At 40.1% G+C, this 15,064-nt stretch overlaps 1 protein-coding gene across 7 annotated transcripts in view; it reads left to right on the forward strand.

Annotated features, from left to right (window-relative positions):
* Nucleotides 1–15,064, forward strand: part of STARD13 (StAR related lipid transfer domain containing 13) — a 243,359-nt gene that overhangs the window by 188,493 nt on the left and 39,802 nt on the right. The gene's annotated exons all lie outside the window — the stretch shown is intronic.

Raw genomic sequence — 15,064 nt, forward strand, 5'->3', positions numbered from 1 at the left:
ATCATAAGTCAAAGATGGTGTATTGTCCCATGTTATGGTACATACTTGTGAAGGGTGAACTTGTTTTTCTGTTGAAGATTTTTCATTTAAGGGAACATTCTTCCCATATTCAGATGGCACCAAGCACAATTGGATCTTAGTTAGATCTGCTGCTGTGGTGTTACATCGTGTTCCCTGTTTATTTGTGTAAGAGTGCGGCGCAGCATGCCAAATAGGCATGGCACAAACAAATTGCTATTTCTTCCCAGAGTTTCAAAACTGAGAGAGAAGAAAATGCTTGGGGAAGAAGGCAATCAGCAACAGTTGTGGGAAGCTGATACAGGAAGCATGGTGCAGAGTGATGTGTCTACAAATCAGTTATATTGTCTTCACATCAATTACAAGAATCTTCTACTGAGGCTCTGCCAGGATCACATTCTCACATTAGTCCCTGTTGTGCACTGAGCAATCAGTTCCCTTGTTATGTCTGGGGAGAACTAGGAACAGGGCTCTTAGGGAGCTGGAAAGTGAGGATGCCTACCCCTCTGTCTGGGAAGACCTGCCCTCAACCTGATTTTAACTTGGAACCAGCTCTGTGCTTTGAGCTAACATCTTTGTCCAGAGGCTGCCCACATATTTAGGGAAAGAAAATCATTTTGCTGGCAAAGTCTAAAAGTTTAAAGTGCTGGGAGTTGTTTATAACCTTCAGATAATTCATCTTATAAAACAATTAAGAAAACCTGGATACCAAGAATGTATAGTATCAACTGCAACGGGGGAATCTTGATAATAGGAGCTTAATTCTAGTGAGATATACATATAACACATGTATATATACATATATGTGGAATATATGCATAGAGATATATATGGAATCCAGCAGGTGAATTGTTCATCAATGAGGCATTGTGATGATTAGGGGGTGAACAACATAAGTACTTACTTGGTTGTTTATGTTTCAGATTAGTGGATTTTGAGGTCAGGTAGCTAATCCCATGACATGCTTTCTGTGGGAAATACATGCTGTTTGTGGTAAACATGGAGAACCTACACAGGAATGTTCCTACATAAATCTCAAATCCCATTGCAAACATGGATACAAATCACTACACCACCACTTCAAATGGTGAATATCACGTGCAAATAAGTGAAATTAGGGGCCTCAAGTCACACCATACATTAGTGTGATGTGCCTCAAAGAAGAATCTCACTGGAAATGTCTTTAGCTTTATCTGTCTATACGTCCTGTATTGTCTGTGTAGACCATAGAGAAGAATGAGCTTCTTCTGTGCACAAGCCATTTTACCTCTTTCACACAAGATAAGAGAAATATTTTAAAGGGAAGTACCTCCTTCTCTCCCTAGCCTTCAGTAGCACCTAGTATTAATAGTTCCAATGCAGTTGCAGATAGGTGAGATGATATCCATTCTTTATCTCCAAAAACCCCCATGAATGTTAATAAGCATGATGGAAGGCAGGTCATCTAAATATTGATGTTCTGACATGTCCTATTGAAGGCTGTTTTATAAAACCAGCCCCTCTTCTGAGACCATTACCGTGTGGAACATGTGGGTGTGCCACTGAGCCAGCCCTGCTTCTTCTGGCTGCTCTTGGTTTGGAACAAGCATGCCGCCTCATTCCCATGTAGATTTTAGGTGCAGGAATACAGCTCTGGTTGGAATTTCCTCTCTGAAGTCTATTGAGAATTCAAATGAGAGCCAGATGAGTTTTTTCCTGTTCATTTAGAAGAAAAATGCTAAACATCATGAGAAACTTTAAAACTCCAACACTCCCTGAAAGTCCTCACCACAATAACATTTTCCTGAAAAAGTGCTTTCCAGTGGGATTTGAGCTTGCAGGTGATAAGCGTTCTTTATGTTTTTCTACCCCCAATGAGGAAAGGCCACATTGGTAAACAATGAATGAAGGAAATTCTTTGAAATACATCTAAGAAATAGGAGCTTTGTAGTCTCAGTTTTGAGGCTACTTTTAGCATCCTCAGACTGGCTTTGGCTTGGAGTTACGGAAAGATTAATGAAAGCCCCAGCTCTCTTCCCAAAATCAGCATCAGCCAATGGAGCATCACAATTATAATTTTCAACTTCTGCCAATGTTGCCTTCCCTGCACGTCCTCCTGTGCAGGTAAAGCAGTAAATTTGTTTGGGTTATTGTTTGTCCTTAAAGATGAAGCTGTACCAGAAAATACAGAACTGTAATTTTCAGTACATCAATGATATTCCTTAGCTATAAGTAAGCTTTCAAGAGCCTAGTGCCATGGCCACAGAATACTGTGGGTAATGGGTTTCTAACTACCATTACAGTGTGAAAAACCACTGCAAAAGGCAAAGCATCAGGAAAAACATAATGAGAAACTTTAAAACCTTAACACTCCCTGTCAAACATAGCCCATCTCCTAAATCAAAATACCTTTATCATGTCTTCAGTTTCAACCAATGGTTTCAGAGCAACATGTGGCCTCTAAGGTGGTTAATTGCTGTCTTTAAGTGCCATTTTGCTGAGATTTCATATTCAGATTTTGTCTTCTCCTTTCAAAAATTGAACGGGGCATTTTTTTATGGTAAAATCTGTAGGAGAGTCCGTCTTTCGTAGGCAGCTGTCTGCTTTCTGCTTCTGTTTCTGTCTGGAGAATAACTTATCTCATCATACTTCTGGCATATCTAAGGCTACACCCTGCCAAAATCTGAAAGTGAAATAAACCATCAAGAAATGTCAGATTCTTAAAAGTGCAGACCAAGGTCAAGTCTAGAAAAAGAATATGCATGGAAAAAAGTTTCCTTCAAAGCATACAGAACTAAATTTCAATCTTTGTGTTTATCTACATATCTGTATGTCATTATTGCAGCTCTGGACAGCCAAAAATGCCTCATGTCCTCAGCACATATTTTCATTCTCCTGGCCTCAAGAGGACATAAACCCAGGGCAGCCCTGGAATCCTGTACTTCACGGAGCACATCTGGAGATGAGGAAGGGCTGATCCCAGAGGCAGCAGAGCAGCTGGCAGGAGCTTCCCTCTGGAGCAGGTCTGAGTGGCTCTGTGCCCCTGGGGACAGCTCCCACCTTGCACTCAAGGTGACTTCCAAAGGAGGGATGTGTCCTCACTCACTCCTTCAGGGCAAGGGCAGCTGTTGTTGTTCAGAGACTTCTCAAGGACCGAATGCAAATTTGGTCAAAACAAATTGAACCTCAGGCCCCAAGATTTTGAATAGCAGCCATCTCTCATCTCTTCTTTAAACAGGGTGTTTTAATGCTTTGCAGAATTAGAGAGTGAGGCATGCTGCCTTCCATCTCCTTAATCCTCTGTAAATTTACTTCTAACAGCTACTGCCAAAATACAGTATGGCACTTGCACAGCACATGCTTCTTCAGTGATGAGCACAAAGCAGCTTCTGTTCAGAAGGAATATGTTGCAAGCCCATGAGTGACACGTTGTGAGTGTTGAAGATTATGAAACATACTCTGAAACTGAGCAAGCCATAAACACTTCATTTTTCAGAAATAGTCACATTACCTCTGTCATTCTGCTTGGCAAGTGTGTGTGCAGGCTTGGTGCATCCACGTAGCACACGTGGAACAGGCATCAAGTGTTGAACCCGTGGTGTGCCAGCCACACTGTGAAGTTCAGAGGAAATATTTCAAGTATGCACTTCAGCACTCTTCTCAGTTTTTTATAAAAACCCACGGTCTTTATTTGTTTATTTTCTCTTTGCTGGCCTCTCTCTTGGACTAAACTGACCTTAAATTGTAGCATGGACTTATATTCATTGATCTCCTGGTGAATGCTCTCTAATTGATCCAGAATCAGGTCATGGCTTAAGGCAACTTCTGACCCTGGGTAATATCTGCTGGAAAAGCAAGTGTTTTGTGTCCATCTGTGGGCAGAATAAAAAGAAATATCTACAGTTTAAGAGGCCACTGGTTTGTTAAAGTGGTAAAAGAAGACAAGCTCATGCAAGGTATCTATGTGGCCCTCATGGATTTGGACCGTATTTTGAGCATAATACACACTTCAGCATATGTAGTCTAACAATTTTGCTTCCTGAGGGAAGAATAATTTTTCCATTTTTAAACTGAAGTGTAAGCGTTAAGTGATGTGTCTCATTTCCCACCAAAAGGCTAGCTGGGCAAGGGATTAGTCATTTACTTTCCAAATATCTAGCTGCTAGCACTGTCTAGAGACCAAACCATCTTTGCCCACAGTCAGGCCAGTCATGATTCAGACGAGTGGGAATGTGCTCTCCAGCAGTCAGAGCAAAGGGACTCCATCCATGAGATGGCAACTGACACTATCCAAGTGACTTCCCATTAACTATGGGAAGATTAAGAAATAGTTGAAATTCATCCAGCAAGTTAAAAAGTGACAGGGTCTGTATTTCACTGGCATTTGCAGAGCCAACCCTTCTATATTCCCTCTTGATATCCAGCAAGAGACATTGACATGAAAATAGGAAGCTTGTGTTTCTTTGGTAGCTTTGGTGTCTCCTGACAGGTACCCCACAGATCCACACTCTGGCACCAGCAGGGAGCAAGCACTGATAGGTCTCCAGCCTTCCTGTTGTCTCCTTCCAGGCTAATATAAGGAACATAGCTGAAGGCCAGGATATGGTTTATAGAGTGATAACTGCAAACATCTAACTTACCTAAGCTCTTTCATGCTATTTGATAAAAGAGCAATTTATGTCTTTCCTGCTTGTTGCTAAAAATAAGAGGGAAAAAGTGTAGAGAGTTGTTAGTCCTGGTGGTGTGCTAATTATCTCTTTGCTAACTCTGCTTCATTGCTGGCAATGATTATTGTCAAGTAATTACAGGGTTCCTATGAATCTGGCTCCTGTTTGCTCTGCAGTGTACCAGGAGTAAGGAAATGAGAAGTGTCAGTACTGTGGATACCCAGTGTTACTTCTGCCATAGCAGAATTTCCTGTTATAGGAAACAGTTATTTTGTACAATGGCTTATTAGATGGAAACAGGCCTAGGTGAGCTGCAGAATGGAAAATCAGTATTTTTGCTACATTAAAAATCTGTTCTCTTCTTGGAGGAGTATGTAAAACCCCCACAGCCTTCTATTTAAAAATGTATGGAAAGGAAACTAAGGGCTCCAGCCAAAAGGCTAAAAATAATAACTGTACCATCATAGCCAAGTTGTCTGTTCCTTCTTTCCTCCAGCATGAATGAATAAATGTTTGTGAACAGCTATCATGTAAGAATTGTTTTAGGCTGTTTTCTGTGTGTTGCTCTGTAGCCATACAGACTGCAGCTTTCGTTGTAAAGGGGAATGAACAAAAAAAATCTGATTATTTGTGTGAAGAAAAATCATGGGAGTTTGTTAGTTCACATGTCCAAAACATTTGAGTTCATTGGTAAAACTGTTGTGTCTGTATCATCCCTTTGGTTGTTCAAAAAACATTTAGATGTGTATGTGCTGGATTACACAAAAATGTCTGCAGCCACCTGGTAGAAGACAGGACTGGTCAAATCATAATCCAGTGTGCTTGAAGAGGTAAATGAGAGTTAAACGCTTGAACATATTTGAAAATCTGCACCCTAGCAGTTTAGAAATTTAAATATCCTTAAAATTCTGACCCTGGATATTGAAAGTAATCTGTATCTATTCAGTAAAATAAAATTTCCATCACATGATGGATGATGGAAACTGAACAGCTGTCTGAGCAGTAGCTCCACTGCTCTCTAAAAAAGAACCTTAATTTGACTTTCCCACGTTAATACTGTTTACATGTTAGAGAAAATTGTTTGAAAGGCACTTTTGTAAAAATTGGTGCTTTTGTGAAAACAGAGTGAGGAAAGATGTTCTTTTTTTAGTAGGTGAGTAATTGTTTCCTTTAATCTCTTTGTTTTTTCTCATGACTCTACAAAGATCAGCACACAGCCATGTAATTAGTGGCTCTGGACTAGATCATGCTGAAACACCCACTGGTGTGACTCTACTGTTCTTACGGCACTGCATAGTCAAAGCAAAGGGTAAAATTTAGTTCACAATAACATCTTTCCATAAGCATATGTTATTTCTTTCATCACTGAAATAATTTTTAAAAGTTAGTTGAACCATCAAACAATGGAGGTCATCTGGCCCAACCCCTGCTCATGGCAGAGACAGATTTCCATCACATCTGGTACTGCCACAGGACCAATCCAGCTCCAAAAAGGAAGGTATTCCAAGTACAGAATGTCCAATAAAAGAAAATAATAATTTGTGTGGAGGATTGTTCATTTCCTTATAGAGTCATAAAAGACATCATGGTAGCTTTTTTTAGTAATGTTCTTACAGAAAATAGCAGCTGGAATAAAGCAATAAACAGATATGGGTGTTTGATCCTCTCAGAAATAATCATAATTTAACAGTAGCTGTCCACAAATAAAGTTAACCTTCATTTTTTAAATTATTTTTCACTACAGTATCAAGGCATGATAAGATGTTAATAATATTGATATACTTCAGTGGCAACAATAGTGGTATGGCTGTGAATCAAAAAAAGACATCTGAGTTTGTAGGTACAGGTCTTGCTTGTACTTTCAGGATAATGTCAGCCCTCCTGCTCCTGGATTTTAAGTAGATGACAGTTTCTTACAAACTGTGTGAATAAGTCACCATCTGCTGTTTGGGATTCTTTTTCGGAAGAAATACACAGGACTTCTTTCTCTGTAGGCCCTTGAACGAAAACAGGTAATAAGGAAGCAGTGGCATCTAAAAACAGATCTGCTTGTAGTGTTAATCCGCTGATAACAGCAGATAATGCTGATAACACTAGGTGAGAGCTCAGCACTCAGCATTGCAGACATGGATTTGGACCTCAGTTTTGAATATTTGAACTCTGCTCTATGTGCTGTGTTTTATCAGTGTTCCTTGCACTACAAATTACTCATCTCACCCAGAACTGCAAAAGAAAGTGTTCTAATCTTAATTCATGATAAACAGAACTGTGAAGTCTTTTTTATTAATACATCAAAGTATTATCTCCAAGGGGAGTTACTTTCATATTAATGTTCAGTGTTTAATATAAATTCACAGCGTGAAGACCACCTCAGATGGGTAGAGTTTCTCTGATGTATATCTGATTGCCTGTATGTAATTTGAACATCTCCAGAACATGAAGGGCATAATCAAAGAATAATTAATATGTTGATAAGGAATTACGTTTTGTACTACTTATCTGCATAATTCAGAGAGAAAGTTTATGATGACAACATCTATCTTTTGGGGTATTGTTTACATTTTCATTCAAATTATAAAATGAAGCATTCTCTGCATTCCATAGTGCCTTTCATCTGCTGAGCTCCAGTTACTGTCTGACCAATTAACTTCAGTATTGCACCCATGCAAACCACTTTGGGTATTGTGGAAAATCTAAGCAAGGCATTGAAGTCTGAAACTTGACCTCCTGTTTAGGATACTGAGCTTGAAAATCCTGATTTCTAGAGACATTAAATCTTTGTATTTAATTGGAGTTATGAATACATATGAGAGTCAAAACAAATGGTCAGACCAGCACTACATCCTCTTGGGAGCCCTCTGAATGTCAGGGCACTCCAGAGACATCTTGTATGCTGCTTGAGTTCAGGCTGTCTGGAATTTTCCCCTAGCCTTGCAAGAGATGACATTTTTCAAAACCTTGTAAGGACAGAGGGTGGCTGCAAGCTACATGTAGTGGGGTCCATCTGCTGCATCCAAATTCAAACCAGATCTCAAGGGTAGAGCACCAGACAAAACACCTTGGGCACTTTATTTGCAGTGAAGAAACATACCTTGTGTACAGATTGAAGAATTTACTGCTCTAGTGATTAAAGTATTAGCAATCTAATAAAAGAGAGTTGGTCCAGCTACAAAGATAATAACACTTATAATTCCAAGTATAAAGTTATGGCAAGTTTCCAGTAGTGGCACGTTGGAATTGATACATATATACTTCCTATTAGTTGTTCCTCTCCTTGGCATTGTTCTTGCCCTTCCTGTGACTTTCTGGGTTCAAAAATCAATAGTGGTAGTTTTCCTCAAGATGAAAAGAGGTGTAGAGGAGCTTGCAGCGAGTCTTCATCTGAAATTCTTTGCTAAGGAAAGTATGGTGTTGCTGGTGGAGATATCATCCTCCTTACTGTTGGGTCAGTTCAGGGTTATTTTTACACACTTCTTGAAAGACTCACTGAATGCTTAAGGTAGGGAAGCACATCTGGAGGTCATCTTGTCCAACCTAATTGCTCAAGCAAGGCCATCTATAGCCAACTGTGTCCAGGTGGCTTTTGAATATCTCTAAGGATGAAGCCTCCACCAGCTCCCTGAGCAACATGTACCAGTGCTTGCTTACCCTTACAGGAAATAAGTGTTTCATGATGTAGAGAGCCTTCTATGTGTCAGTGTGTGCCCATTGCCTGTCACTGGGCACCACTGAGAATATCCTGGCTCTGCCCTCTTTGCACCCTCCCTTCAGATATTTGTCCTCACAGATGAAGTTCCACCGAGGCTTCTCTTCCCCACACTGAACAGTTGCAGCTCTCTCAAGCCTTTCTTCATCTCTCAGGTGCTCCAGGCCCTTCATCGTCTTTGTAGCCCTGTTCTGGACTCACTCCAGTAAATCTATATTTCCTTTTTACTGGGGAACCCATAACTGGATGCAGCACACCAGATGTGGCCTCACCAGTTGTCAGAAGAGGGGAAGAATCACCTCCCTTCACCTGCTGTCACCCCTCCTCGTGCAGCCCAGCATGCTGCCTGCCTTCCTTGGCAGAAGGGCACATGGCTGCTTCGTGTTCTGTTGGTCTCCACCAGGCACCCAGGTTGTTTTCTGCAAAGCTGCTTTGTAGTCTTTGGGCTCTTCACTCCTCAACAATAGTGATTCAGTAGAAGATACATGACAAGAATATATAACAGACATATACAGCATGAATAGGTGCATATAGCTGCAGTTTCACTGACTACTTATTAGTAATGTCCGTAGGTACTGGACTAGCAATGGTACATTGCAAAAATCACTTTATAACACATCCAGGGAGCAAGAAGTTTTCTAAATACTAGCTGGACACAGTATTTCCCATATCACATTCAATGTGAGCTCAGCAGCTGTTCCAATCTTCAGGCCACCCTTTGGTCCATAATACATGGAAGTTTAGATGCTGCCTAGATCTCTTAGCTTGGGAATCCAAAGCCAGAAACTTGTAAAAGAAGAGTCTGCTTTCAAAATTTAACTCATAGTGACTCTAGGAATCACCAGAAGTTTTGAAGTCGATCTCAAGAGATGAGATTGTTACCTCTTCTCTACCTATTTGATAGTGTTTCTTCCACATTAAAAATACTATATACTTTGTATTAGAGTCCTTAAAGACTCACATTTTCCAGACCATTATCCAAACACATTTTCAGTGGGCATACAGTGCTCATGTATAAGAGCTCTGTTAATTCTCAAGTCAGCAGTTCTCAGCTTTTGAATGACAGGCCAAGTAGGTGGGATGGGCAGTGTTGCACTGAAGAATGGGTGTGTGGTACTCTGTCCTCCAAGTCTATACGAAGCCAAGACTCATGGGAGCTGTCAGAAGGCAAGAAAAAGAATATAAATCCTAATGGGGAAGAAGGAGGATGTGAAGGGAACCAAGTTCTTAATCACTTTTGTCCATTAGCGATACCAGAGTATTTTTCTTAAGACTAAAGGGAGGAGAGCCTGATGTCCTTGTCAGCTCTCTCTCTCTCTCTCTCTCTCTATATATATATATATATATATAATGCAAATTTATTCTATCTCATAAATCCTGTTAGTGGTTTCAGCTGGGTAAAGCATTCTCCTTTTTTCTTGTCATAAACTGCTGCAGCATTCTTTTGTGCAGCTGCCACATTTCATCCTAATGCAGCTGCATTTCACCCAGGGATGAAGTGATCCCCATATATAACTTTCTCTTCAGTTTTTATAACTGTTTAAAGGGCCTCAAGATGAGATGTGGGTTGCAAACTATTGTTTTATTAGTGTCATCACAAAGTGCTGCATTGTACAAATCAATTGTAAGCTAAGAAAAGTGGCTTCGAAGTGATGCTTGAAGATAGAGAGAGATTTTTTGGGTTAGGAGGGATTTAAAATCCTGTTTCAGGAATTTGAAAGGAAGACGGCAAAAAATGGGGAACAAACTAGTGTGGAGTAAGGTTGTATAAACTGAGTGGGCATTGGGACAGTGGCTAGCAAAGATGTCAGAGAGATGAATGACAGAAAGTTAGTTTTAAGTACTTCAGAGTGGAAGACATGGAAAGAAAAGGAGAAAAGGAAACCAGCAGTAAATAGGAATTATGATGATGATGAGGACCAACAAAAATCTCAAGCATAAGCACAAATGAAGACCTGAATCTCCTGTTTTTATCACATTACTGAACCATATAACATGGATGAGATTTTCAGCATTGGTTGGGTCTGTTAAACATTTTTGCAGTGTTATTAACGTTATGTCTGAAACGTTTAAATGTTTAAACCACTTGGTGTCCAAATCTCATTGCATTCTTATGTTTAGATGCCTGATTGTGCTGTAGACCCTGTTACCAGGAGTTCCCTTGGAAGTCTATATAATGGGAGAATTCCCCAGGGAGTCGATTTTATGCTAGACTTTCAGGAACAGTAATGGCTGCCTGATAGAGTGGCTAATTGCTCTGAAGTAGGAGTCCCTCAGGACATTTCCTACTCCAAAGGTCTTTATTGTGTCCCTGCATGCCTGCTGTCTTGGTGTGCTGGCTGCTTTGGTGGCCCCTGCAAGTCACCTCTCAGTTTAAAGAGCGTGTGGAGTGTAGCACATTGCACAAAGGTCTCTCCTGCACTGCAAACTCTGATTTTCCTGTTGCTGTTTGCACAGTCACCTCCTCATTATTTGCATGAGGAAATTCATTGTGTTGTACCCTTAGCTCTGATGATACCTAGATGTAAAAAATTCAAATACAGACACTGTTCCCAGACCTGTAAAGTTTTGTGCTTGATGAACCTGCTATAAATCTCAGATCTACCAGTTTTACCAGTATCCCATTAATTTGGGAAAGGAATTCAGCATAATCCTTTCACTGAAGGGAGACGTAGCTTCCTAAGTCCTTGCTGGAATAAGAGACCTGTTTTTTCTTGGGAAATGCAGCCTTGCTGAAGATAGAAGGCTGATGAGAAGTCTCCCAGATGTCCTGTACAGAATTTAGTTTCAGTAGAGAACAAAACAATTGTTGCAGTCATTGAAAGAAACATTTTATACAGTCCTAGACTATGGATGAGTAAGAGAAGTGTCAGTAGCTCAGAAGGAAAAGCTGTATAAGCTGATTGTCTAACTAGGAAAAAGCCTTTTCATAACACTGCCTTTAGCTTGGTTTCATTTATTCCTTTCTGGCGAATTCTTCTCCAAATCTGTGGTGGTAGCAGTGAGTAGTCAGATAAGGTTCCAACTCCAACTCGTCTCCAGATACCAGTGTCATGTAGCAATATCAGTTCAGATTGCCTTCCTTCTTTTTTATTCCTTCATTTTTTTTAATCTCCCTGCTTTTGGGCTGTGTGTAGAGTGAATAGTAGTTCCCAATATCCTATTTTTGTATTACCCCTGATTTTATACCATTTTAGCATAACCCTTATTCATCTGCTCTCCAAGGCAAACAGTCACACTCTTTAAATCTCTCAGCATACAAGATTTATTTTTTTTCATGTTCATAAATAATCAGGCTTCTCACTTTCAACCTCTCTAAGAAGTCAGAGCATGAATGGACACATTTGACTATTACTCACCAAGGGTAAAGAATTACACATAAAGGAACTACTCAAGAAAGATCTTTTTCTATTGACATTTAAATTATATTCAGCCACAGTAGTTTAAAAGGTCTGTATTTTATTGTATTATTACTAGTACCACAATATTCCATGAAAGGTTTAGGACTATTAAAATAACACTTTGACAGTTTTATTTGTCCCTTCCTTGCAAAACATAACCTTGTCTCTAACACTAATTATATGGCATGATATAAAATAATTCCAATGAAATTCCACTTTTGAAAACCTTATTATCAGGATTTATTGGCACGTGTGCACCATAGTGCAGTAAAACATATAAATTCATAGTATGCTTATGGTTTATTTTATTTATTATATATTTGGAGTATAAATGGTAATTTTGTGGCTGCATGGTACAATTGCTGTTGCGTTATTATTATTGGAATTATTCTGGAAAAGTCCTACAGAGTGGGTGGGAATGAGGTAAACCATTAAACCTCTACCTAAAAGCATGAAAGGTTACTGAAAATTGTGTCTGTCTTTATTAAATTGCATGGGGATTTTTCCTTAGGGAATATGACAAGTTTTTAATTTTTCCATGCTCTACACCAACTGCTTGCATTAGTGAAGTGAGATGATAATACAGCAATTAAGGTATTAACCTGCTCCTTGCAAGCTGTAGATCATGGAATCATAAAATCATAGAATAGCATTGGTTGGAAGGGACCTTAAAGTTATAACCCCCTGCAGTAGGTAGGCAGGGACACCTTCCACTAGACCAGGTTGCTCACGTGTGAGCTCTTGTTTTGCCATGAATTTCTTACGTGAGTTGGAAAGTCATCCTTTCTCATATTTACAAATATATTCATGTTCTTTCCAGTTTAACACCCTTACACTCTAATTTCAGAGCTCTGAAGAAGCTTTGCAAATGCCACTTAATTGTAACCTATCAGCCTTTAGTGGTACGTTGTAGCTGAGGGATGGTAGAGTGATGCATTTACATATCAGAAATTTGGAATTTGGATTGTCCAGACTAGATTTCTAAGGGTAACTGAGGAGTGGCATAACCCTATTTTTATGGCCAGATAAGTGTCAGGCATCTAATTCCCATCAACCTCACATCTAACTTTTTTATGTACTTCTTAAGTGCTTTAAATCCCCATCTTTGAAATAAGAAAAGTAACATAGATAAATATCCTAAAGACTGTGAGATAGAGAGCCAGGAGAGTAATGGCAGCCATTGCAGTATCTCAGACTGAGCTGCAAGAAGAAGCTGAAACCTGCTAGAGCTGTTCTCATACATCTTCAGCCTGATTGAACTTTTCCAAAGAACTCATCCTGCCTCATGAGCGCTCTTCTGGGGAGACATCAGGGTGGTGACATTGCTTGTTGGTGACTTGACAGGTTTATGGGACACAAGGGTTGTACCAGGACCTGTGAGACAGGGCTGTCTGAGTGTCTACAGCTGCTTGGAGCATGCCTCAGGTCTAAGACACCATCAGTGTTTCCTCCCCAGGAGTATTCTCTGGTTTACCTTTCATAGAAATCTGCAGCAATTCCTGAGCAAAAAGGCATTTTACCACCCTGGGTTGAGCTGAGCCTCCAAACTGACCCTAGAATGCCAGGTAGCCTAGAGTTTTGTTCTGGAAGATGCAGCACAAACTCATCCCAACAGTTTTCCTCCTTTTGCAGGAAAGAGTAAGACAAGGACCAAAAGTTGACGTAACCAGACTAACCACTTGCTCACTGATGTGGCTCCACAGTTAAATGCACTTCTTTCCAATTAATTGATTAATCATTTTCTCTAACATCTCTAGATATTTTTTCTGAATATACTAAATTAGATTTAAGTGGTGAGCAATACAGGGCGGAATACTAAAGGGAGGATTAACAGTGATTTGTTACAGAAGGTGAACAATAAAGGTTATCACATAAAGTTGACATAAACACAAGAGATGGAGTAATTTTGTACCTTATTTATTCTAGTTGCTAAATCTTTCACTGCATTGTGCACAGGGACATCTGCATTTTAAATAAAAATGTAGTTTAAAAAAAAGAGAGAAACACCAAAACAGAAGACAGAATAGACAGGGACAAAGGCAGAAAGGCAGAAATAAGATGAAATGCTGATATCTAGACGGGAAAAAGGAAAGGACTATAGTAACTAGGTCTTAGCATTGATATTTGTAGATGGTAATAAGATTCCAAGACAGAAAATTTATTTATTTACATGAGTTTCTCCTGACAGAGCTTTTCACCAAATGACTTTTTAGGCTTTTTAGTTCTCCTGTGCTCCTTCATGAGGGAAGGACTGTTCCATTAGTTTGACTTTCTTGAGCTTGTTAAAACGCAGCTAACGTAGGTTAAACAGAACCCTTAGAGGATTTCAGTCAGTTTGCTAATCCAACAGTAGATCATTCCCACCACTTTTGGAAGGTTAGTTTTCTACCAGCTTAGGGGGTTGAGCTGGGTCTCTGAAGGGTTAGCCAGGAGCTGCTGTGGCACAAAGGGAAGCAGGAGAAGCAGCCAGCTGGTGTTGGATAGGCAGGACAAGGATGTCCCCTTCGGTGGTAGCTGGCTGCTAGTCTGGTGTTGGACAGAAATCAGTTTGTGAAGAATCAGAGAAAATGTTGGAAGAGCAGGAGAGATGACAAACAACTGTCTCCATTTCAGCCCCAGAACAGCCAGAGCCACCCACTCCCACAGTTTGTGGGAGACAAACTCAAACCTGTTTAATACTAAAGATAGACTCAAAGCCAAGACCCAGCTGTGCTCTGAATACTTGTCACATTTCCTGATTGAACCTTCATCCTCATTTTGCCCTGAATTATAACTCACTACCAGTAGAAAAATGAAATGGAAAAGAGAAATTTGTTTTCTTCCAAGCTTCAACTAGAAACTGAAAAAACTCCTTAGAATTCTAGTCCTGTGAGACATACTGACAGTTGTCAATATTTGGGACTGAATTATTATCTAGCCTTAATTATTAATGATTGTTGTTAACTGCTGCCCAAGCAGGTGGAAAGCAGTAGGCAAATTATGCCTAACTTTTTGTTCCAGCCACAGAGCAGAAAGAACAGTAGTGCATAAGGACAAACCCACCATCAGGTATGCTGGGGCAAGCAGCCTTTTTGGTTCTGCCAAAGAAGATGCTGCTTGTGGGTCAGTGGTGGCTCACAGGCTTCTGGGAGGAGCTGGAGGAACTGTGCCTCCTGCCAGCCTTGAACCATGTCCTCTCTGAAATCGCTCTTCTCACCGTGACAGCCCTTTGCTGTTGACAAACTGCCTTGGTGCCACCTCTGAGCACATGTGGGTTTCCAAGTCCTTCCATGTTGCACCAGGACAGTGCATCT

The sequence above is a fragment of the Agelaius phoeniceus genome, chromosome 2 (assembly GCF_051311805.1).
Source record: "Agelaius phoeniceus isolate bAgePho1 chromosome 2, bAgePho1.hap1, whole genome shotgun sequence".
NCBI lineage: Eukaryota > Metazoa > Chordata > Aves > Passeriformes > Icteridae > Agelaius > Agelaius phoeniceus.